General features: G+C 36.6%; 1 protein-coding gene across 3 annotated transcripts in view; it reads left to right on the plus strand.

Moving 5' to 3' along the window:
• MSR1 (macrophage scavenger receptor 1) overlaps positions 1-24,823 on the plus strand; it is a 431,365-nt gene that overhangs the window by 274,893 nt on the left and 131,649 nt on the right. For all 3 annotated transcript variants that reach the window (XM_030812343.1, XM_030812339.1, XM_030812340.1), the window contains exon 4: positions 2,559-2,668. The gene's annotated coding sequence lies outside the window, so the exon portion shown is untranslated. The remainder of the gene's footprint in view (positions 1-2,558; positions 2,669-24,823) is intronic.

Genomic DNA, 24,823 nt, shown 5'->3' on the forward strand with positions numbered 1-24,823 from the left:
CCCATACTGCATTCTGCTTAATTTCTTCATATACAACTTTACATTCAAGAATTCCCTCTTCAGTTTCATCTTCTATTTAGTCTCCCCACTGAGGCTTTTTAAAAATTCTTAAACAATTATACTTTTCATTTTTGGAAGTTCTGTTTTTTTGTTGTCGTTGTTTGTTTTTGAGGTGAAGACTCACTCTTTTACCCAGGCTGGAGTGCAATGGCGCAATCTCAGTTCACTGCAACCTCTGCCTCCCAGGTTCAAGCAATTCTCCTCCCTCAGCCTTCCAAGTATCTAGGATTGCAGGCACACGCCACCACATCCAGCTAATTTTTTGTATTTTTAATAGAGACAGAATTTTACCGTGTTGCCTAGGCTGATCTCAAACTCCTGAGCTCAGGCAATCCACCTGCCTTGGCCTCCCAAAGTGCTACTGCACCCGGCCTGGAAGTTCTATTTTATGTATGTATACATATATATATACATACACACACACACACACACACGTATATACATATACACACATATATGTGTATATATGTATACATACACACACATATATGTATACATACATATATGTGTGTGTATGTGTATATATATATCCCTGCCTGGTCTGTTCTTTCTTGATAATCTCTAAATGCTACCTCCTCACATTTGTTTAATCATGTTATGCATAATTATTCTATATTGCAATTCTCCAGTGTCTAGCTAACAGTTTGATCCCCAAAATTTGTTTGTGGGCCTACTCAGCTGTTTATTGTTTGTGCTGATGTTCAGTCCTGTGACTTGCCTCCCCATGTTTTTGGTGATACTTGTGAACTCATATCTGCTGATTCTCCATCTATGTGCTCTTGAGTTGCTATACTGGGCATGTTGCTTCCAGAAAAGTTTCATGTCCCCTCTTGCTAGAGGTTGGGGTACTTCAAGTCAGCATGTTTGAAGGAAGAAAATGGCAGCTCTTTATCCTTCTTCAAGCCATAGCATGATGTAAACTCTCATGTTTAGTTCCCATACCTTGCTCCACTGGCCCAAGGTTCAGTTTTGAATTGGAACATTATAAGGAGCATTTGCTGTCAGGCAAACTTTATTCTCCACCTTCCTTGTTTCTCACCACCACCAAATCCAGGTTTGGCTTATAGTTTGTTTCCTGTTTTATGTATCTGTTGGAGAAGGCAGGCCAAGATCATTGGAGATGTTTCTAATACCTATCTGTCTTTAAGTATGAGGACAAATGAAGAGTATTCTGTTTCCATTCGTTAGGCAGCAAAATCCCTTTATAATACTACATCTATTGGCGTAAATGCAGAAGACCAAGACCCCTGTAGACCAGAGCCCTAGATGAATGACCGCTCTGAAAAAGAGTAATTTCTTTATGCGTTTCCTTGCCTGGTCCTCTTTTTCTATCCTTGCCTGGTCCTCTTTTTCTATGCCCCATCCATCCATGTTCCTGTGGCTGATATTGTGGAAAACTTAACAATACACTGTGGACTAACAGAGACTGGGTTCTGCAATGATCATGATAAAGCAACATTTCTATATTGCCCACTTTCCACTGGCCCACCTTCCATTCGAATTGGGTTTCCAAAAGTGTCTAAGCTAACTGTGCTGACAACTGACATAATACCACAGTATCAGTTTATAGTTCACATAAACCCCATTATCTACTCAGGAAATTACAAGTTTCCTGTTTCTTCTTGAAGCAGAGAAATACTTGAACTTTTGTTTAGATTATGCTCTGCTTCAATCAAGATAGATGAAATAGCATATAAAAGGCAAGAATGAGGGAAAGTGTCTAGATTTCTAATGCACCTATTTGGCAAAATTAAACTTTAATAAGAATGTCATATTGATTTCATGTACAATAATATACATACTAACTTTAGTTTTTTCTATTTTTCTGAGTTTTTTTTTGTAGTTCCATGTCAGGAAAAAAAAAAATGAAAAGGAAGCCCCATTGAAAATTATCTAAGAGAAAGGCAATTATTTACAAGTTTCTCTACAGATTGTTGGAATCCTCTTTCCTCTTTTTAATTTTCCAAACTTCTGAAGATATTAGTTTTGCAACATATATTATGTCTTGGTAAAATAAACAGCCTCATAAAAATACATGAGATATTTCTCTAAGGAATGAAAGTAAATAGAATATAAGTTGAATCTACCTGATGGTAAAATAAATATGTAATGCCTCTTAGAATATTAAGGAAATTAAAAAATATATTGTTTGTAGTCATCCATCACATAGTATTGAGTTAGCGAAAAAATGGAAGACCACCTCTGAATAAGTTTATGCTCTTTTAAAACAACATCCATGATACAGAATGGGCACATATCATATCTTGTCTCAAATAGTCTTCCAGTGTCAAAACTCAGAGACAGCTTTTCAGATGCATATTCATATTCCCGTTGGATATTTATCATAATATCTTTGAGTTAACACACAGAATTTCTTGTTACTCTCTATAAGACTAAAAGGCACAACTGAGAAAATAATATAGCTTAATTTTTTTCCCTGAGAAATTTGGTGCCTCCAACCAAGTTAACATATCTTTCAATCACCTGTGATATTGCAGAATAATGGCAACTACCATGGAAAGATGAAATACATATGATGCTGTAAAAACCAGGAGAGCCTAAGGGCATTTTGCTCTTGCCATTCCTGAGGAGTTCATTGCCTACAGATGTAAGTGTACATTTTATCATATAGATGGAATTTCACGCAATTGAAATGTGTGATATATAACATGCAGAGGGTTTATACAAAGAAAATCATGAAAGAGGCTTGAAAAACCTGAAAATTGATACATCAGGTAGGAAATAAAGTGGTAAAGGAAACTAAGAAAAGTAGGCCAGAATTGTTGATTGGAAGCATGGAGAATATAGTGTCACAGAAGCCAAGGAAAGTGTTAGAAGTGGTAAACTGTGTGAAATATTCTAAAACTATCAATAGAATAAGGCCAGAAACTCTAGAATGGGGATTGTCTGTATGTAGCTCATTGGTGACCTTAACCAGCAACCTTCACGTGAGTAGTGTGAACAGAAGCCATACTGACTGTAGAGTAAGATGGAGGTGGGCAAATAGATAGCGTGCCTATGGATGCAACAATTTCCATTGGCATTTTCAAGTGTTCTTCTTTGATTCTGTTTTATTTGTCCTGACAGCATTTATCACCACAATCAAAGAGGAGCAATCAAAAATGCCAATGGAGACTGGGGAAATGCCTCACTGAGAAAGTGGCTTTTGAGTAAAGACCTGAAGGAAACAAGAGGGCTGTCTTGTGGGTATTTGTGAAGAGCATCTTAGATGGAGGAAAGTTCATGTACAAAGACCCTGAAGAGAGAGTGTGTCTGGTTTTTCTACCAACAGAAAGGAAGCTACTGTGGCTGGATAGAAGGAAAAGTAAAATCAGATCGGATAGACAATGAGGTGCAGAACACGCACATTCTAGTGGACTGTGGTAGAGAATTTACCTTTTACTCTGAGACAGGAAGAAACTAGAGGATTTTGAGCAGAGGAGTGACATGCAAAGACTTACCTTTTAACACAGTTACTGTGACTGAGGTGTTATGAATACTCTTGAGAGGCAAGAGCAGAAGTCGGGAGCTTATTTTAAAAAATGAAGAGAGGGAACATTGGGCTGGCATCAGAGTGGTGCCTGTTGGGTTAGTGAGGGGTGTTAGAATTCTGAATTTATTTTTAAGATAGAGCTTACAGGACTTGCTGATGGAATAAGTGGGGCTTTTGAAGGGAAAGAGGGAGCCAAACATGGCTACAAAGTTCTTAGCATCAGAAATAGAAAGAGTTGAATTGCCATTTTTAAGACATGGACAGTAGAGAGTAGAGCAGTTTCTGGAAAGGAATGGGAATAGCAGGAGCTCAAATCTGTTAAATTGAAGATGCCTGTTAGACATCCATGTAGATATATCAACTACTGTGGATGATTATTGGATATATGGTCCTGAAGTTCGGGAGGACATGTGGACTTGAGATATAAATGTAGGAATGCTCAGGTTCTAGATGATATTTAAAGCAATGAGATTAAATGGAATACCTAGGGAGTAGCTTGGATAGAAAAGGAAAGAGGTCAGTAGTTTAGATCAGAGTTACACCGAATTTAAAGGCTGACACATGAGAAGTAAAATAGCAAAGGCATCTCAATATGAATAACCAGAAAGGTAGGAGGAAAGCCAGGTGATATGGTGTCTTGTGAAGGAAGTGTCTCAAAAAGGGTAAAAATCAGCTCTGTCAAATGCTGCTGCATTAAATAAGACAGCAACTGCAAAATGACAAAGGCTGTAGTGACACGGACTTGAGAAGAGCAACTCCCAAGAAAATGCAAATTAAAGCCAAATGGTGTTTCTAACAAAGAACTTCTTTTGATTTTTGATTTTTAAAATCTGTCACCATCAAGCATTCTAAACATGTAAAAAACAACATATAAAACTTTGCACTGTTGATAGGAATAAAAGTAACAAACTCCTAAGAAAACTATTTTGGATTATTTTGCAAATATGAAGATGGACATATACTATCACTCTGCAAGCCCTATCTAGTTATATACTGTAAGGAAATGTTTGCACTTCATATAGAGGAAAGTTTGTAGTTGTCTCTGTGAATAATAGTTCCAAACTGGAAATAATCCAAATGCTCATTAAGAGTAGAATGGATAAATTAATTGGTGGCAAATTTCTACAATGAAATAACAATCAGCACACAATGAATGAAGTACAGTTATAAGAAGCAATATAGATGATTCTTAGGAACGTAATATTGAGGAAGAAAAGAAAATCTCATAGACGTCTTAGAATAGTTCCTATTTAGATGTGATTAATAAATTTAACAAACTAAACAGAAACATTCAGGTTACAAATATATGTTGCAAAATTATAAATTAAGGCAATAAAATTGTAAACATCAAATTCATGATAGGGGTCCCTTCAAGGGAAAAAAAAATTATTGCTTTTAGGGAAGCACCATAGAAGACTTCCTAAATAGTGAGCATATACATATTTATTACTATCATACCTGACATTCTCTTTATATGTTACAAATATCAGTGTGTATCTACTCAATATTTAATAAAAACAAAAATAAGTCTTTAGCAATCTATTAAATTACATCAATAGATTGCTATTATATTAATTTATATTATGGTATAGATCAATTCCCCATGTTACATAATATCATAGTTTCATGTAGCTCTTTTTTGTCACATTTATAAAGTTTTAATTTTACATTTAGCCGTGCAAATCTTTTGTTACTATCTGCTACCGTTTTAGGGAATACACTTCATAGAGTATGAAATACACTTCACAGAGTATGAAAGAATTCAAAGCTATGCTTCTTGTCCCCCTCTTATATAACATTTTAGTATACTTTTAATAAATATCATTGTATATATGTATAAGTAAACGAATGAATGAAAGAAAATACTAGCTCATAGAATGCACTCATCTTAAAATTCCTCGTTTTTGACTCTAGTATTTTAGAGCTTACAAATTAAATTGGTTGCGACATTTGAATATGATCTTCATTTTCCCATAACCTCATTGTAGTTCAAGCTTTGTGTAGATGTTTTTATAGACCCTGTGGAGCAGAGCAATATAATATCCACGCATCCACTCATTTATGCAGCCATTCTTTGGCAAGTAAACATGATGTGCTGGGTCAGATTAGGGGTGCCTGTGATTCAGCAGCAGATCATGTAGACAATGGCTCTAATTTAGTGGATATTTTAATCCAAACAAGTAAATGAATGAGAAAAGTTCATTTAGTGTTAAGTATGACCAAAAAAAAGTAAACAAAGCAATGGGATAAAAATAGCCTGAGAACTGAGGGGCAGGAAAGCTTCTGGGTGGTCAGAGAGTCTTCATATTTGAGAGAGGCTTGAATAAGAAAAAGAAAGGAGCAATGCAAAGTCCTGGAAGAACTGCAGTTCACACAGAAATAATACAAAGAACTGTGGCAAATATAAGCTTGGCTAATTCAAGGAACAGAAAAAGGACATGATAGCTAGAACCGTCTTAGTGACAACAGTCAAGGTAAGGAAAGTACATACAAAATGGATCACTTACGTTTTATAAACGTAGTTGAACATTAGATATAAATTCCAATTACAATGAGATGCCACTGAGGAATTTTAAGTAGGAAAATGATACGTGCAGAAGGAACTATACGGGCACAAGAGGGGAAAGGAGAAGTATAGTTACATTTTTGGAAATGCGTATCAGTTAGAATGGCAAGTACGGTTTTGTTAGGATTTGCCATGACTTATCATGTTGTCCCAGAAAAAATACTTCCTACGTTGGATAGTTCATTTTCTAGTCTTTCTAATATCTGTTCACATATTGGCAAAACTTTATAAAGTATTTTCCTTTCATTTTATTTTCCAAAAGATAGAGAATAATTTTCTTTCGAATGATTTAGGCATCACTCCACCTGAATCTAACAGGGTACTTTTGTGCTAGACTTCTATCTCAAATCGACTCCAGTGTTAAGATTTTATGAATTATGTTATTTCACATTAGCTTGAGACTTATGAGACAATTCTAAACCTGCTTCAAGAAGTTATCCAAATGCATGATAAATCATCTTTTTTATTATCCTCACAGTTGCTACTGGACTGTTTAGCTAGGAAAGAAGTACCATGCCCTTTTATTAGCTTGGACAAAAGTGGAAAAGCAATAAAATCCCCAGAAAAGTGCCACAGAGGGGCAATAAAGTTGTGATAAAAATGACTTGGATTTTGTTATTCATATCTGCTGTTTGGCATCTAGTGCTTAGAAAACAGCCAAGAGTCTTATATTATAGATAATAAATTATTCAAAACCAGTGGGTTGTAAAACTTAAGCACTGAAGTCCTAAGTATTCTTTCTTCCCTCTCTTTCTCTTTGCTACTTTCTTTCTGTACTCGAAACCTAGGGCTTAAACTATGTAAAATGGAATCTGAAAAGGAAAAGCAAATAAAATATGAAGCAACTTACTTCCACCAGAGGAACAAAAGGCAACAAAACTGCTGCCATTAAAATCTTGAGTATTTACAAATCTCAGAAATCCAATCCAACTGAAATTCTCTAGGAACCAAACCACACACATGTTCTTGGAAATTTTAGATATTTTGCTGTTTACATATCTACTGCAGTCACAGTAAAATTACTTTCTTTTGAGTTTCTAATATTTTAATTTTACTGTTGTAAAGAGTCTAAAATATAAAACTTATTGGTATCAGGTCTAAAACATAAATTATATGGAAATTAACTGTGGCCATAATTGTAAACCAAAGGAACAAAATGTAAACATCACACTCAGCTGCACATCCTACAAATAACTCTTGGGTTTTACTTGGACATAATTGTTCCACTCCCACTTCATTATTTTTTCTCTTAGGAAGGCACCTTTGTTTGTTTGTTTGTTTGTTTGAGACAGAGCTTCGCTCTGTCGCCCAGGCTGGAGTGCAATGGCGCGGTCTTGGCTCACTGCAAGTTCCGCCTCCCAGGTTCACGCCATTCTCCTGCCTCAGCCTCCCGAGTAGCTGGGACTACAGGCGCCTGCTGCCGCGCCGGGCTAGTTTTTTGTATTTTTAGTAGAGACGGGGTTTCACTGTGTTAACCAGGATGATCTCGATCTCCTGACCTCGTGATCCGCCTGCCTCGGCCTCCCGGAGTGCCGGGATTACAGGCGTGAGCCACCGTGCCCAGCAGGGAAGGCACCTCTTAGGGACTCTGATGTAGGTGCTGTGATGGTTTTACCATTCGGGAAATGATTGATTCTAGACAATTATTTTTGGAGAAGTCCACCTGAGGTGGAAATTATCTTTCTAAAACAATTACTCAATTAAATTATTACCATTATTTTACATGTTTTAATAATATCTAGTTGCCCACGTGGTATTATCTTAATATGTTATATGTTATAAAAATGTCATTTCACACACCAGTGATTCTTTTAACTTACACCACTAGCCCCACAATCAACCCTAAGTTTAATCACACGCATTTTGCATACTTGACAGTTTTGCTCATTTTATTTCTCCTCTAAAGCTTTTTGAGATAACATTAAGTGACCTCTTTTCTTTGAAGACTTCCATGACTTCAGACTCCAGGGAAAAATGAACCTCTCCCACAGCATTTCCCATAGCACCAACATTAGGGGAGGTGGCACTAGTGGCCATAGTCCTACGCACCAAGCACAGTATCTGGGTTAGTGGTATGATATGGTTTGGCTCTGTGTCCCCACCCAAATTTCATCTTGTAGCTACCATAATTCCCACATGTTGTAGGAGGGACCAGGTGGGAGATGACTGAATCATGCGGGCGGATGTTTCCCCTGCTGTTCTTGTGACAGTGAATGGCTCTCATGAGATCTGATGGTTTGAAAAACGGTCATTTCTCTGCAGAAGCACTCTCTTTGCCTGCTGCCATCCACGTAAGGTGTGACTTGCTTCTCTTTGCCTTCTGCCGTGATTGTGAGGCCTCCCCAGCCATGTGGAACAGTAAGTCCAATAAACCTCTTTCTTTTGTAAATTGCCCAGTCTCAGGTATGTCTTTATCAGCAGCATGAAAACAGACTAATACATGGTATCAGCCTTGTGATAGCAATCCTCAGGCCCACAGTGTGTGAAGCAGATATTGTTTCTACCACCATACAGTGAAAGAAATGGACACCCAGAAAAGCAATGTGCATTCCAAAAGTTAAAAGCTCTATTAAGTGGGGCAGCTATGATTCACCATCACTTTTGACATATTCTGCACCCTGTGCAGGCTTTTTATGCAGTTTCATCTGATTACATTTTATTGAGATCATTTTTTCCAGTCGCCTTAGTAGGCCTATTGAATGTTTATGAGTGCAAAGAAAGATATTCATATATTTACATTTGAAATATTTTAAGTTCTAAATTATCTCTTATGCCCAGACTAGGTTCAGCCCGAGGCGCTGCAGACAGCTCCACCAGCATCACCCTCATCCTGCTCAGGCTAAAACTAAAAGTGCAACTTCAACCGCCTCTCATCTCCCTCCAGCCCTGCAGCCTGTGAGCCTGAGGGGTACCCATTATTGGCTGGGGCAGAGTAGAATAAAGGTGGCCTGGGCCTAGGGTGAGAACTGCCTGAACCAGGAGGTGGGGCTGGGAGCCAGGTCTTTTTCCATCGTTCCAACTTCCCTTTATAAACAGGTTTTCCAGGCATTTCTAAATGCCTCCCAAACAACCGCCACCTGGCCTGAGGGGAGGGCAGAAACAGGATGATCTTGGGAGATGGCCAGCTTAGATACCTGCATTGGGGAATTTGGGGTGGTTGGATGTAAAAGACACGGTCATCCTCTCTCTGGCCACTCTTAACACCTCCCCACTCATCTTCATTTTCCTCACCCAGTCCCCCCCATCCTACTGCCGGGGGAGGTACACTTCTGCTCTCCGGTATTTTCTTTAGGTTCAATAGGTTGCTAAATGGTTCCATAACTTTCTCACAAGACCATCTTTTAAAGTCCTCATGTTTCAAAGCTTATGAACTTTATAAGGCTTGGGACACAGGAAGGGAGCCCCTGGTGACGAGGTCTGGAGGTGTCACTAACCTTAGCTAGATGCGGACTATAGGGACTGGGTTTTAGTCATCTTTTTACAGTCCCTGAAAAATATTAGTGGCTGAATGATTGTTAAATAAATTTTAATGAGATAAATTATGCTTTCTATTCTAATCATCATTAACGGAGAAGTTGTTTTATCCCCAGGGACACATACATAGCAGATTCATAATTTCAGAGATGTGTAATAGTCACTTAAAAATTCACATGCTGCTCCCTCTGACTCATAGTTCTTATACATTGCTGTTGTATTTTGGTCATGTTCTTCCTATTTTTCCTTTTTATTTTCTTTTGTATATTTTTGCCAACAGGAGAGTTAATTGGCGTTGCTCAAGTGACTTCTCCACATTACCAAAGATGTCCTGGTACTTCTGCAATGTATATAGAGATATATAGGCTTGATACACTTAAAAATATACTCATTCTTAAACATACAATTCCATAAATGTTCATAAAACCACTTGCTATCGAGGAATTCATTCATTTAGTCATTTTACAAATACTGAGCACCTGTTCTATGCTAACCGCTGAATGTACAGCAGTGAATAAAACACTGTTCTAATCGATGTCTATTCCCCACCCCCTTACAATCTATTCTCAGAACATCAAAGATGATATCTTAAAAACATAAATCAGAGAATATTATTCCCATGTTTCAACTCTCCAATGCCTTTCTAGTACATTAATCTAGGCTCTTGGCCCATATCTTCTAGGCTCTTCCTGATCTCTGGTCCTTTTTTTTTTTTTAAAGACAAGGTCTCACTTTTGTCACCCAGGCTGGAGTGCAGTGCAACCATCATGGCTCACTGCAGCCTCCGCTCCCTGAGCTCAAGTGATCCTCGCACCTCACCCTCCTGAGTAGCTGGGACTAAAGGGGTCACCACCATGCCCGGCTAATGTTTGTATTTTTTGTAGAGATGGGGTCTGGCCATGTTTCCCAGGCTGGTCTCAAACTCCTGGGCTCAATTGAGCCTCCTGCCTTGGTGGTAACACATCTTATGTTCTGCATAGCAATCATATGTATATGAAAGTCTCTTAAAAATGATGTTATATGAATGCCTTGTAGTCTCTTCTACAGAGAACTTATTTCTGAGTTCAAACAAGGAAATCTGTGGCAGTGGTGTGGAGTAAAGCAAAAAATTGCATTTTCTGAATCAATAAATGTTGAATTGATATTATCACATTGACATGAGATTAAGGACACCTTTTACCGAAAATAATGCCATGACTCCACAGCCATAATTTCAGGAAAGGACTGTATTAGTCCATTTTCACACTGCTATAAAGAACAGCCCAAGATTGGGTAATTTATAAAGGAAAGAGGTTTAATTGACTCACAGTTGAGCATGGCTGGGGAGGCCTCAGATAACTTACAATCATGGCGGAAAGCAAAGGGGAAGCAAAGCACCTTCTTCACAGGCGAGAGGAAGGAGAATGAACCCAGGAGGAACTACCACACACTTATAAAACCATCAGATCTTGTGAGAACTCACTCAATATCACAATAACAGCATGGGGGAAACCACCCGTATGATTCAGTTACCTCTACCTGGTCTCTCCCTTGACAGGTGGGAATTATGGAAATTACAATTCACGGTGAGATTTTGGGTGGGGACACAGCCAAACCCTATCAGTGACACTTTATATGGTTCAATGATTTCAGCTTTGTTTTTCCCATTTCAGTTACTCTGAATATGAGGTTCCTTTTATCCTTTTAGTTGAGGTGTTTTATTGTCTTTGACTTGAGCTGGTAAATGCTTGCTTCATAATTACTTGAGGATGTATGTGTGTGTGTGTGTGTGTGTGTCAATGGACATTTAAAAAATTATTTAATGTGCAACTCAATGTGTATTCGAAATGCCATTATCTAACTTCAAAAATGCAGAGAAGCCTGCTGAAGATCTCTGGTATCCACTTAATGCTCTGTGTTGTGGTTTATTAAGGAGATATATCCTGAGGGGAGGCAGTGGAAATACTCAAAGTCACATATGTGCTAAGATTGTAAAAGCGACAACGGTTTTACTAGTTTCCTCGGGAGGATATTACATTTTGGAGTTAGTTGCCCTTGGTTATGTCCTTTTTTTCTTTATGTTTGCAATCTTCAGCTTACGGAAGGCTACGTTTTTTTCTCAAAATGCTTTGCCTATTTGTAAGCAATTAGTTACAGATAATCCATATCTTCCTATCTAATTGTGTTTCTAACCTTTTTTTTCTTGGGTAGTGGCCTTTATATTTTAGAGAATTGCATAAAGAGTAAAATAATATATCTAAAAAATATCAAAATGTTTGGTAGATTATTTCTGAAAACTGATTATGCTTCAGAACTGGTGGAAAGTTTTATGTGCGGGGAGGGGCTTTGTTTTCGTTTTAAAAAAAGCTCTATATCCTTTAAAATTTCCAGGTAAATTTTTATATTGGCTGTATTAATATGCTAGGGCTGTCAAAATGAGGTACCACAATCTGATTTACTTATATAACAAAAATGTATTGTCTCACAGTGCTACAGGCTAGAAGTCAAAAATCAAGATGTTGGCAGGGTTGTTTCCTTCTGAGGGCTGAGGGAAGGAAGGATCTGTTCCAGACCATTCTCCTTGCCTCGTAGATAGGCGTCTTCTCTCTGTGTCTTCTCATCACCCTACTATGTGTGTCTGTCTCCAAATTGTCCCTTTGTATAAAGATGCCAGTTATATCGGATTAGAGGTCACCCTATTAACCTCATTTAAACTTGCTAACCTCTGTAAAGACCCTATGTCCAAATAAGGTCACATTCTGAGTTACTAGGAGTTACGACAATTCAACCCATAACATTGGCTTATTACAAAATTCTAATTTTTCACATCAACTGACTTTTTAAAAATGATTAATGTGTTCGTGCTATTTTGAATATATTTCAAATTAATTCATGTTTTATTTCCTATGTAGTCTCAATATGGAAATAGGAACAAAATTCGTGCTTGACAAGCTGATTTTTATTTATGGGCTTGTATAGGAAGAAGGTTCTCTGAAATAAAAAGCTATGTGATGTGAGAAGCTGAGTCAGGGAGACATTAAGTTGTCCTTTCCTTTGCTCAAGTAGTTTCACCTCATTGCCCTTTATCTCTTTCTGTAGGTATTTTGTTTGTTTTCATATAATGTCTTTCCTAACTACATGAGTTATAAAAATTTATTTATTAACTAAATCTCATAAAAATTTTCTTATCAGTGACAAAGTCAATGTGTGAAGATCTGACATCACATTCCTTTAAAAATCAGTTCACAGGGTTATGTTTTGTCTTCTTAATCACAAACCAAGAAAAGTTCTTCAATTTATTAGAAGGCAGAGCCAGCAGCTTTAGATCTGGCAATTGGGATTTACCTTAAGGCATCTTAAACTCCTTTTCAGGTTTTAACTGTTTCGCAGAAGAACCTAATGGAAACAATTCATTTTATTGTTAATATTTTATTTATTATTTATATATCATATATATTTGAAATGTTATATAAAATAACATATTACATATAATATATGTTATATCAATATATGTTATTTTATATAAGTTATTTTAACATATATATGTTATTCTAGTAGGTAACTTTTTTTCTGGAAGGTTCATCCTCCATCAACATTTAACATTTGATTTGTGATTTCAAAGCATTATTTCGGTCTCTATATTTTGCCCATTTAGGAATCTTCTCTGCTGTCTTTTCTTAGTTTATTCTCTTACGATTCAATATTTTTAGTAAAAATAAATTTTATTTACAAATGTAAAGGATAATTACTGGTGAAAATTCATCCTACAAATAAAAGAAGAAAGAAAAAAGATTTATTTTAAACCTACAATGCAAGGCAAATATTATAAACATTTGGGTCAACATAATTTCAGATATTAGCTACATATCCATCTACCTGTATCTCTACCTATGTATCTACAAAATCATAATGGTTATGAACCCTCTTTTATAGCAACAACTAGGCTTTTTTCACTAACTATATGCCAAGAAAATATTACATGCCAGTAAGTGTACACACACATACAACACATGTACATATATTTATATATTTTTAAGAATCCATAATATGTATACACACATATATGTAAGGATATATATGAACACAGAGACATATATTGCCTTTTTAATGACTGGATATTTTATTTTTGTTAACTTTGAAATATGTAATATTTATGTAATAATGTATGTAATAGAGTTTAATAATAAATCATCTATATGCCCAAAACACTCCTAAAAAATAAATTATTATTCATAATGCCCCAACTTGGGAAGCAACCAAAATGTTCTTCAACAGGTGAATGGATAAACAAACTGTGGGCACTCGTACAATGGAATATTATTTCGTGATAAAAACCAATCAGCTATCAAGTCACAAAAAGACATGGGGGAACTGTAAATGCATATTGCTACATAAGCCAATTTGTCTAAACACTGTATTATTTTAATTTTATGACATTCTAGAAAAGATAAAATTATGGAGAATATCTTAAAAATCAGGAGTTAATAAGGGGTTGGAAGGAAAAGGGAGGGATAAATAAATGGAACACAAATAATTTTTAGGGCAGTGAAATGTTTCTGTATAATATCATAATGATGGATGCATGTCATGGTACAGTGTGAAAACTCACACAAGGTACAGAGTGAAACCTAATCTAAATTGTGAACTTTAATTTATAATAATGTATCAGTATGGCTAATCATTTGTACCAAATGTACCACATAAGGCAAGATACTAACAATAGGGAAAAACTGGAATGGGAGGGTGCAGATAAGAGGCTTTAAAGGAACTCTGTACTTTCTGCTCAATATTCTGTAAATCTAAAACTGTTCTGAAAAATAATTTGTTTTGAGACAAGTTCTCAGTCTTTTGCCCTGAATCCCTTCAGTTATCCCATCCTGTGCAATCAATACACACCAGTACACTTTTGTGTCTGTAAAATTTGATTTTGTGCTATACACAATTATATCCATTTTTAATGATTTCTAGTTTTAACATTAGTAATACCTAACATTTATTAAATACTTATGTATAAGATATTGTTCTAGATAACTTTTAGTTTTTTTTTTTTTTAGTCTATTTTTCTTTATTATCTACAAACATGTATGGTGTATACACATGTATACATTTTTGCTGATATTTGAATTTAATACTTGGGAGTTGCATTGCTCAGATATATTATCTACACTTGAAATGAGATTGTTCTTAAGAAATGTTCAATAGTTTACTGAGAATGATGTTTTCCAGTTTCATCCATGTCCCTACAAAGGACATGAACTCATCATTTTTTATGGCTGCATAGTATTCCATGGTGTATATGTGCCACATTTTCTTAATCCAGTCTATCGTTGTTGGACATTTGGGTTGGTTCCAACTCTTTGCTATTGTGAATAGTGCAGCAATAAACATACGTGTGCATGTGTCTTTATAGCAGCATGATTTATAGTCCTTTGGGTATATACCCAGTAATGGGATGGCTGGGTCAAATGGTATTTCTAGTTCTAGATCCCCGAGGAATCGCCACACTGACTTCCACAATGGTTGAACTAGTTTACAGTCCCACCAACAGTGTAAAAGTGTTCCTATTTCTCCACATCCTCTCCAGCACCTGTTGTTTCCTGATTTTTTAATGATGGCCATTCTAACTGGTGTGAGATGGTATCTCACTGTGGTTTTGATTTGCATTTCTCTGATGGCCAGTGATGATGAGCATTTCTTCATGTGTTTTTTGGCTGCATAAATGTCTTCTTTTGAGAAGTATCTGTTCATGTCCTCTGCCCACTTTTTGATGGGGTTGTTTGTTTTTTTCTTGTAAATTTGTTTGAGTTCATTGTAGATTCTGGATATTAGCCATTTGTCAGATGAGTAGGTTGCAAAAATTGTCTCCCATTCTGTAGGTTGCCTGTTCACTCTGATGGTAGTTTCTTTTGCTGTGCAGAAGCTCTTTAGTTTAATGAGATCCCATTTGTCAATTTTGGCTTTTGTTGCCATTGCTTTTGGTGTTTTAGACATGAAGTCCTTGCCCACGCCTATGTCCTGAATGGTATTGCCTAGGTTTTCTTGTAGGATTTTAATGGTTTTAGGTCTAACATTTAAGTCTTTAATCCACCTTGAATTAATTTTTGTATAAGGTGTAAGGAAGGGATCCAGTTTCAGCTTTCTACATATGGCTAGCCAGCTTTCCCAGCACCATTTATTAAATAGGGAATCCTTTCCCCATTTCTTGTTTTTGTCAGGTTTGTCAAAGATCAGATAGTTGTAGATATGCGGCATCATTTCTGAGGGCTCTGTTCTGTTCCATTGATCTATGTCTCTGTTGTGGTACCAGTACCATGCTGTTTTGGTTACTGTAGCCTTGTAGTATAGTTTTTAATTCATTTGATCCTCAAAACAACATTGCATGCAGCTAAAAAAAAAAGTTGTTTTATTATTACCAATTTTCACATAAGGAAACAGAAAGAAGTATAGATGTCATAAGAAGTTTATTCATCCAGGTTACACTTATTAGTTGAGATATGAACCACAGCAGTTGGGCTCTAAGGTCTATGTACTTCCCCTCCATTCTTTGGTGCCTAATATGGTGTGGTAGCAGATTTTGTCTCCACCTAAAATTACAAAAATATTTGTACATGTTTTTTCTCTTGTCCTCACATCTTCCATATTAAATTATTATTTGTAGTTTCTTAAATTTGTATGTATTCTATTACCACCTTATTTTGTTTTTATCTTTTGCTCTACAGAGAAAACTTTCCTCTATCCCCTAATCTTTTTTTATTGAGTTAATTCTGCTTTTTACTCAAGACTCTCCCTTTTCCATAGCAGTCTGAGCTTAATGTCCCTATATGTTTCAGTGGCGAAAACTGCACAGCTATGCCATAGCACACATAATGGTGGAGTTTAATTTTCTTTTTTCCTAATGAGCATGTATTCTCCTAATGCATATTTTAACTCTAAAATGTAAACTCCTGAGGTCAGGATTATGCCTTACTTTTTGCGTCTACAGGGTCCAACAAAAGTTCTGGGACATAGCACTTGTTCAATAAATATGTGTTAACAATGAGTATGCCAGTATTTACATTTCTATTTAAATAATTCTGCCTCTTTTTGACAAGTATTATGGGTTTTCTTGTTATTTGGTCATTTATTATCCCTGCGTCAATCAGATAATGCCACCTGTTTATATTAATTTTTCTTTGTAAGATAGCAACCACCAAACCATCAATATTCACTTCTTTTTTAGTTTAAATAAATGTGGCATGAAATATTATATAAAAATAATTAACTTAAGAGGGTTAAACAAACAAAAAAAATCAGACATAAACTTGTATTTAGTGGATGGTAAAAACTTACTGTTTTTAAAGAGGGAAAAACATAAATTCCAAAGGCCCTACTTTAAAGAGAATGCTTGGATTCCTGTTTTTCTCTGGACTTTAAGATATGTCTCTTTTATCTCATTCCAAAAGTATGCACTCTGAATTTCCTAAAGAATATTGCAAATAATCTCTTCTTTAAGAAGGAAGATGAGAATCTTAATGGACACAACTAGGTTGGTCTATTCGTTATGCTTGCCTTAGAATGCTAGGCCTTGAATTAATGAGTTGAGAGATCAGTTTGGACCGGTTTTAGTGAAACATGAAATCCTTAGGACGCTAAGTAAATTCTGAGCTGGTTTAAGAGTCAGTAACCCAGAGAGATTTTAGACCCTGTTGTCTTATGTAACATCCTTGCAATAGACAGATCGTTTAGCACATAGTAGCCCCAGTTGTGGGTAGAACTAAAGATCTTACTACATTCATTTAGCCTGGATAGAACCCAATCCTAGTACACTACTGAGTTTGACTGTAATGGAAGCCACACATTGGCAGAGAGAGCACAGCCAAGTCATGTACAAAAGCAACCATGGGCATCACACACATCACCATTCACATTTGGACCAATAAGAAAAAAAATACTTAGATTGTAAGAGTTTTTCATGCCCTAGCTCCAAGTGAGAGAATAGTGCCACCTCCTATGCTTTACGAATAGACCGCATTGCCTCACTGTAATACTGTTTAACCATATAGTAGGATCCATTCTTATCAATTCAGTAAATTTATTTTAAATATTTATTGCTTTAAAAAAATTTTCTTACTCTCTTTTCCTAAGTCTCAGCGTTGATCCCTAGATCAATGCAGAATATATTCCAGCAGTGTTTCTCTGGACACTCAATCTAGATTTTACTAGGTCATGTCAGTATGCTGGCCTTATGGGAGGGAAAAAACCAAGGTATTAAATATCCCTGCCCATTAGACCTAGTAGTATTAAAGCTGCTTCCCTCAGTAAGTACAAGATGAACGATTCCGTGACATAGCTCAACTCTCACCTGCAAAAATTCTATGGTCCGAAGTACTTTTTTTTCTCCTGAAATTGTCCTGAAGTCTGGGACTCTGCTGTCTTTCTCCATAAGCTTCACTTCTACACTTCTACGTCTCTGTCAGATCTGTTTCTTTTTCTTTTCTTTTTTTTTTTTTTTGAGATGAAGTCTCGTTCTGTTGCCCAGGCTGGATTGCAGTGGCAAGATCTCGGCTCACTGCAACCTCCGCCTCCCAGGTTCAAGCAATTCCCCTGTCTCAGCCTCCTGAGAAGCTGGGATTACAGGCATGCGCCACCATGCCTGGCTAATTGTTTCTATTTTTAATAGACACGGGGTTTCATCATGTTGGCCAGGCTAGTCTCCAACTCCTCACACAAGTGACCCACCTTCCTCGGCCTCCCAGAGTGCTGGGATTACAGGCATGAGTCATAGCGCCCACCCCAGATCTCTTTGAAGAGCACTTCCTTCCCTTGCTAGTGGGCCCAGGTCTTTGACTCTTGGTTTCCCTCTGCAACTCATCCATCCAGATTGTTCCTTGGCACCATTGTCAAAACAATGTGGTCATGCACATTTCTGGATTTTCAGGGCAGAATAATCCTGAAGTTTTTGTAACTCTTCCAAGGAGAGAGTTCTGGAAAACATGTCTATAATTTTGAGACTGGGATGAAATTAAGTTAGTTTTCCTGGTAGGAATCCATACAAGTCTTTAATGCTGGCTTTCTTTCCTGATCCTTTTTCCTCCAACATCAGACTTTTGTAAGGACTTATTATACCCAAGAGCTGTGCTAAGCACTCTATAGGAAAGGGTATAATGAACTCCTTCGGAAATGCTATGTGACCAATTTGGTAATATCTCTGTTTTAAAGATGAGGAAACTGATGCTTATAAATAGGGTTTTTTTGTTTCAAATTCTTATTCAGACTTTCAGCTTAACCCTCAAGAGGTTAAGACTTTAAAATAGAAACTTTTTTTTTCCAACAGGATGCTTCAAAATACCAAATTAGATGTGAAAAAATGTAAAAATACTATTATCATAAGAGAATGATTGATCCTAGGGTATATTTTATGATGCACTTGTTTTATTTCAGCTTCTGCCTCAGCAAATACATCTCAAATACAATGAACAAACTTGAAGTTTGTTAACAACTTAATAAAAGTTTACTTTATTAGTATGTAGGAGAAGGGACGGGTATAATTATTTGCCTCAATGATACAAATTTAGACAAAAAGAGAGGTAAGAGGTCTGCACTTATTGACCACTCTTGATGCTTAAATTCAACCATTATTAATCCCAGTAACTACCATCTGTTCTTCTTCCAGTCAATTCCTATCAATTAGGAGAAACCACAGATTCAGCCCAGGGGTATTTTCATCTTAGATATGGTTGCATGATGACTGGCAGAAAATGCTATAGAGTGAGGTAAAAAGATTATGATTCTCCTCTACTTACCAAGGTGTCCCACAGTGACAAACCCAGTGATCAGGAAACCCAGACTCCCTTACCATCACCTCACTCCATTGTTCAATTTTGTTTGACCATTTCATAGGCTGACAAGCATCAAAAAACATGGACTCCCATACATCGGGAAAGTAGCTGGATCTTCCTCCAGTGTTGTAAAGGCCACTGTGGCCAAAGTTTTCAATCAGAATTACTCAGATCAACCGAGGCAGGAGGCTAACTTAAGACCAGCAGTTCAAGGCCAGACTGGGCAACATAGCAAGACCCTGTCTCTACTGAAAAAATGAAAATTAATTACTAAGATCACACTTACTGGAAAACTTGTTCTCAGTTGTCATGGAAAAGAAGTCCTTGTTATTTTAAATGCTTCTGTATCTTCTGTTGAATTTAGTGAGACTTACCTTCTCATTTCTTCTACATTAATATAACCTAAAATAGTCCCTGATCTTGATTTCCAGTCAGTCAAAATTCAGCATTCTATAGGCAGGAAATGTGGATTGATTACCTGGCCTCATTTAATATGAGAAACCTATCGATTTGCTTAGATTTACTCATTAATTCTTAACATACACTATATTTTCTTAAAGCTAAAAAAATCGTTGAATACCAGTTTTGACTCAATTGAGAAAATAACAGAGTAAATCATGCTGCAAATTTCCATTTTAATAACAGCGTGAAGGAGAAAATCAGCGTTCTTCTCCCCCCTCAGGTCACTTCATTCTTTCAGATCAGTTCTTTCAGTCACCAATTATTTGTTCTTAATGATAATGGGAAGGGAATGTGTATAAAGTATACAATTCTGTATAAAATTATCGTTTTCTCTGAACATGAATTAATACTACATTATTTACTTTTATTTGATTCTTCATATTTAGACCATCACACTAATGGTTTTCATGCAGAATCAATCAAACAGGCAATAGGTACTCTAGTTTAATAACTACATTTAGGTATACTTTGGTCTAAATAACATGTTTGTGAAATTCTTAAGAGGTTTCTCTAGATTTTTTTTTTTAAGAAACCTTTTCAAAACTTTAGAAGCACACACAAAAAAGGGAAGGGTACTATTGTAAAAAGGTTGAGGGTAGGATTATACAATTCTAGGATAAGGATTTTTTTTTTTTTTTTGAGACAGAGTCTTGCTGTGTTGCCCAGGCTGAAGTGCAGTGGTGTTATCCCAGCTCATTGCAACCTCCACCTCCCAGGTTCAAGTGATTCTCCTGCCTCGGCCTCCCAAATTTTGGGGATTATAGGCGTCAGCCACCACAAACAGCCAGGACATTTTTAAAGAGGGGATTATTAGTGGGTAAAAGACCTGGTGTTAAAGAGCAGTTCTTAGCCACAACATTTGAAAACAGAACAAAGAATACACAGCATCAATAACTGTCTGCCCTCCCCACCATATCCCCGTTTCTCCCACTGTCTGCTGAGTTACTTGTGGATTCCACGATAGTCTCTGCTTTAACCATCCATGCTTCTCCCTGCACTTCAGGCTGAAAATTCTCTCGAGACAATAAGCAGAGGCAAATCTGGGGCTCATCTTCTAGGTTCCCCTCTCACTGTCTTGTGCTGCCCTGTGTCAGATGTTTGAAAATAATTTTCTTTTTAATTTAAAAAAAAAATTAATTTTTCTTTTTTTTAAAAAAAAAGACAGAGTCTGGCTCTGTCACCTAGGCTGGAGTGCAGTGGCATGATCTTGGCTCACTACAACTCTGCCTCCCGGGTTCACGATATTCTCCTGCCTCAGCCTCCTGAGTAGCTAGGACTACAAGCGCCCACCATCACGCCCGGCTAATTTTTTGTATTTTTAGTAGAGACGGGGTTTCACCGTGTTAGCCAGGATGGTCTTGATCTCCTGACTTCGTGATCCTCCCGCCTCGGCCTCCCAAAGTGCTGGGATTACAGGCATGAGCCACCGCACCTGGCCTGAAAATCATTTTCATATATTTTACTGAGTTATATTGTTGTTTCAGGCAAGAGGGTAAATTCAGTCCCTGTTACCCCATCATAACTGTAAATCAAAATTGTATTTGTTTTATTAAAAATCTAGTTTTAAAAAGACAAAATTTGAATTTCTATTGATATTTTCTATGCAGATCAAAATTGGCCGTCTCCATTGCTCCTTACATCCTATGCTATGTCAAGAGTTATCTTGAGATGAAAGCCTAAGTTTCTTAATGCAAGAGAGTTGGCTATGACATCATTTCCCTTTCAGCATATAAAGTTAACATAACTGGCCAGGCGTGGTGGCTCATGCTTGTAATCCCAGCACTGTGGGAGTCTGAGGTGGGGGAATCACCTGAGGTCAGGAGTTCGAGACCAGCCTGGCCAACATGGCGAAAACCTATCTCTATTAAAAATACAAAATTAGCCGTGGGTGGTGGCAGGCACCTGTAATCCCAGCTACTCTGGAGGCTGAGGCAGGAGAATTGCTTGAACCTGGAAGGAGGAGGTTGCAGTGAGTTGAAATCACGCCATTGTACTCCAATCTGGGCAACAAGAGTGAAACACCATCTCAAAAAAAAAAAAAAAAAGTAACATGTAACGTAACATTTCTAAATTAGCAGATCTACAGTTTCTGTTATTTAGAGTTAAGTACATTGAATGGTCAAATGTTCTAAAAATTCACCAAGACAAGTCACATGTTGAAGATAATTAAGCACAAGAGAATAACGAGTAAATTAGCTGTCACGTGATAAAGAGTGTCAACTCTTCATCAGCCACATTGTGAGGCAATAATGATGACCTAACTGAATATGAGATGTTGCAAAAAAATTTAATGATTGAGTGTCCTGAAATATACGTTTACATTATTATGAAAAATGAATTGCATTATAAATGGGTTCCTTGAGATATTAGCAATAATACTTTGAAAACATCATGATTAGCATGACATTTTAACAAGTGCAGCAGAAAGGCTGGTAAAACAGAACAGGAGCCCGGAGAAAGACCCATGTGTAGAGGGTCATTTGATTTTTGACACAGCTTACACTGCAGTGTTGTTGGGATGGGAATGTCTTTTTAGTAAGTGGTGCAACATTAATTAGATATCTACACAGGAAAGACCAAATCAAACCTCTGTGATGCAATACACAAAAGTCAGTTCTAGCAATGTTGTAGATCTAACATTAATGTGAAAAATAAAGCTTTTGGAGGAAAACATAAAAGAATACCCTTAAGACCTTGGTAGAAGCAAAGATTTCTTCAAAAGAGATAAACTTAAAGAGAGTTAAGAGAGATAAAAGCCAACTACCATCTTAAAAGAAGGTATTTACTATCTATTTTTGATAAAGGACTCATAGACAGAATATACAAAAATTTCCTATAAATGCAAAAGATAAAGTGTCGACCCAGTAGAAAAATGGACAGGAAACTCAAACAGCATTTTACAAATTATGATATCCAAAAGCCAAAAAACATATAAATGATGCTAAAATTTATTAGTCATAAGGGAAATGTGAATTAAAGCCACATACATAACGTATTGGCTAAAATGAAAAAGACAGGAAACACCAAATTAGTAAGAATGAGTACTAAAGGAATGAGAACAAAAAAAAAAGAACGAGAACTGAAAGAACGAGTACCTAAAAAAAAAATTTCCCTGCTAGTGTGAGTATAAATTGGTATCAACATTTTGGAAGACAGATTGTTATCTAATAAACCTGAAAATACGCATGCCTTATTATCTATTAATTCACTCTTTCATAATCATCTTAAAAATTTGAATATTAATATGTATCTTTAAATAGTGGGAACACACTAAAACACATATGCAAGAATGTTCATAGGAACATCTTTTAAATTATCCCAATGTGAAAAGCAACCTGGGAGTTAATTTACAGTAAAATGGACAAGTTAATTTGTATTCGTACAATAGAATACTATATAACAATTGCAATTATTGAATGAACTACAACAGAATGTCTCAGTAATTCAACTAACTCACCATAGGTTCTTAAAGAAAATTCAAAAAATGAAGAATGAATGAATAATTCATTCATAACTCATTCATAATTACTCAAATAGAATGAGTACTCCGAATTGTGTTTTGTGGTACTTATTTTTATAGAGTACATATTCTTATTGTTGAACTTTGATATTAATGTGCTGCAAACAATGTTTTCTCATGCTTGCTCACTTTTCAAAAAATTACACCCTTTATAAAATATTAAATCTGTTGTGCACTTCTGTGAACCTTTAAAACACCATCTTTATTAAGAAATTCTTCAAGCATTTTTAATGCATTCTTTTATGCAACAAGTTGATTTTTCCCTAAGCCCACATGATGTGCCATATAAGTAGCATATAAGAATAATTCTCGGCTGGGCATAGTGGCTCACGCCTATAATCCCAGCACTTTGGAAGGCCGAGGTGAGTAGATCACTTGAGGCCAGGAGTTCAATACCAGCCTGGCCAACATGGCGAAACCCCATCTTTACTAAAAATGCAAAAACTAGCCAGGCATGGTGGTGCATGCCTGTAATCCCAGCTACGTGGGAGGCTGAGGTAGGAGAATCACTTGAACCCAGGAGGCAGAGTTTTCAGTGAGCCGTGATCGTGCCACTGCACTCTAGCGTAAGTGACACTCCATCTCAAAAAAATAATAATAATAATTCTTAGAAACTTTTATTTTTGTGATATGCATTCAGAAAGAAAATGCAATAACCAACTAGGGCTTTAGTCAAACATTTGCTAGAATGAATAATTTTTTTTTTCTTATGGCCTTAACCAAAAATTCAACTAGAATTTCTCAAAAACTTACTTGTTTGTGTAGACACGATTCAAGATGGTCCTAAAATCATCTAATTAAGCACCGGCAAAGTGTATTTTCTATTAATATTTTCTGGTACTAAGGGATAATGTTGTATGACACATAAAGCCAAAGGTAAATATCTGGAGTCTTGCATTCACCTCAGAAACACATGTAAATATACAGAATCTACACTGTATTCACTACTACTGGGGGGTATAAAAAGGTGAAGAAAAGAAGGGAGAAATGGAGACACTATAGAGCTCACAGGTTTAAGGGGTTGTTTTGAGATCCTCTTTAAAGTACTGCATAAAAGGGAGATTAAATTTCAGGATAGATTCATTTCCTATTAATATGGACAGACCCACATAAAAGCTCACATTTAGGTTAGGGCCTAGGAAAAAATTTATGACAAAATTTGCCTTCGCTATCTATGTATGACCTTGTAAATTACTTCTCCGTTCTTCTTCCATCGGGTACCTAACATCTTCTTGCTATCTAACTCATCTATCCCATCTTCATAAAAGCCATCTAGGGGAGAGTTAAGGTCTCTCTTGCCTAAGGTCCTGAATTTCCTGCTGCTGCCATATCCAATCATCCTATAGCTTGCCCCAAACACCCTCCTGTGCTCCATACTATTGGTGATGGAGAATCATTTACAATGCATCTAATGTGTTTACCATTACTCTGCAGAATGTCTTGTGGGCTCT

Source organism: Nomascus leucogenys, chromosome 4 (assembly GCF_006542625.1).
Source record: "Nomascus leucogenys isolate Asia chromosome 4, Asia_NLE_v1, whole genome shotgun sequence".
Lineage (NCBI taxonomy): Eukaryota > Metazoa > Chordata > Mammalia > Primates > Hylobatidae > Nomascus > Nomascus leucogenys.